Raw genomic sequence first — 2,114 nt, forward strand, 5'->3', positions numbered from 1 at the left:
CAGTGACCGTCCCAGACCAGCTGTGGCTCCGACCCCAGAATCCACCCAGGGCTGCGACCGTCCCAGGCCAGCTGTGGCTCCGACCCCAGAATCCACCCATGACAGTGACCGTCCCAGGCCAGCTGTGGCTCCGACCCCAGAATCCACCCGGGACAGTGACCGTCCCAGGCCAGCTGTGGCTCCGACCCCAGAATCCACCCGGGACAGTGACCGTCCCAGACCAGCTGTGGCTCCGACCCCTGAATCCACCTGGAGCAGTGACTGTCCCAGATCACCTGTGGCTCCGACCGCAGAATTGACCTGGGACAGTCAATGCCCAGAACCAGGTGTGACTCCAACCCCAGAACTGACCCAGGACGATGACTACCCCAGACCAGCTGTCACACTCCAACCCAGGACAGTGTGCCCCAGCCTCCATGGCAGCACCGAGCCTCCTGGGACCCTGGCAATCAGGCGGGCAGGCACCTCCTAGGAGCGGGGCAGAGATGACGGAGGCGGGAGGTACACACTCTGCAGCTTCAGGTCATGTCAGGGCACAGGGCGGCAAGGGCCAGGGAAGGCCCTAAGGATGAGGATGGGCCCTGGACACTCTCTGAACCAGGGCAGGGTAGGGAAGGGGCACAAAGAGGCATGCAGGCAGACGGGAGGACAGCACAGAGCATGTGCAGCTCAAGGGGTATGTTGGGGAGGGAGGGACGCAGCAGGCAGGCCGTCTAGGAGGGAGGACGCGGCTGGCGGGCGGGCCGTGGGGAGGGAGGGTGCGGCTGGCGGGCGGGCGGGGGGGGGGGTGGGGGCGGGTGGGCGGTGGGGAGGGAGGGACATGGCGGGTGGGCTGTGGGGAGGAGGGACATGGTGGTGGGTGGGCCGCTGGGGAGGAAGGATTCTGAAGAGGAGCAGGTGGTGCTGGCAGCTGAAGCAGGAACGGGGCAGAGCGGAACCTGGGGTCAAATCCTGGGGCTCAGGTGGATCAGCCTGTGTTGCTTGGCTTTTACTTGCCTCAAACTTTCATTGTGGAGATCTGCATCCACAAGGAAGAGGACAGGGCCACTCTCCCTGGGCTGCAGGGACCCACTCAGGGCTCAAGCCCAGCACCTGCCCCTCCAGAGACTCCATCATTCAGGAAATTCTAAGAGAAAGACACTTGGCTTTCTCTTTTTTTTTCAAGAGATGGGGTCTCTCTATGTGGCTGAGGCTGGTCTCAAACTCCTGGGCTCAAGCGATCCTCCTGCCTCGGCCTCCCAAAGCTCTGGGATGACAGGCGTGAGCCACCGCGCCTGGCCCCTCATAAACCGTCGGAGCTCGTTTGGTCAGATCAGCACCTTGGTCACCCCATGCCCTGAGCAAAGGCACCTCCGACGGACCCTCCTTCATCATGGTCACATGGCACGACTGTGAGGCTGGCTTTCCCCTCCATGGCCTGGGAGGCACCAGCTGCCTGAGGGGCCTTCTCACCTCCTTGTCAGACCGGCCACCCCATGCGTCTCAAGGCCACAAGATGGGCTCTCCCCTCACCCACTCACTCCTTAGTCAGCCAGCTCCATGCCCACCTGTGGAAGGTTCTAGAACACGGTAGGCACACACGCCCCTCAGGGCCTTGGCGCTCCTGCACCAGACTTCCTACTCCTCACACCCTGTCTTTGCTGAAATGACCCGTAGGGTCATCTTTCCAACCCTCCTGGCACTCCCAGGCACGACCCATGACCCTGCCTGGCCCTGCCCTCCTCCCGGGTGCTTGCTGGCTCCAAGGGGCCACAGGCTGAGCTTGTTCCTTCTGCTTTGTGAGTTTTGGGGCCAGGGCTTCTCCCGCTCTGGTTGCTGCCATAACCCGGTAGGAACAGGGCACAGGAGGCATCTCCCCGACAGGTCTGCTAGCCAAACGACACGGGACGGGTGGACAGGCAGTGCCAGTGAGACCCGCCGAGGTCACGGCTCAGAAGGGCCCAGGACACCTGGTGGGACCAGTATGGCTTCCACTTGGGTGGGGCCAGGCTCCGGCAGGCCTGGGGAAGGGCAGAGTCCCCGGTTAAACACAGGGCCCCCTTGGCAGCAGCTGGATCTGCACAAAGCCCATTTTCTCAACATGTCCCAAAACCCAGGGCTCCCAAGAGGAAAAG

The 2,114-nt window shown here is 63.1% G+C and overlaps 1 pseudogene; it reads right to left on the minus strand.

The window, feature by feature from the left end:
* Window positions 1–5: 5 nt before the first annotated feature.
* LOC116548325 lies at window positions 6–1,139 on the minus strand (annotated as a pseudogene).
* Between the last annotated feature and the right edge of the window lie 975 nt (window positions 1,140–2,114).

The sequence above is a fragment of the Sapajus apella genome, unplaced genomic scaffold (genome assembly GCF_009761245.1).
Source record: "Sapajus apella isolate SASKATOON/1434 unplaced genomic scaffold, GSC_monkey_1.0 scaffold9927, whole genome shotgun sequence".
NCBI classification, from domain to species: Eukaryota; Metazoa; Chordata; class Mammalia; order Primates; family Cebidae; genus Sapajus; species Sapajus apella.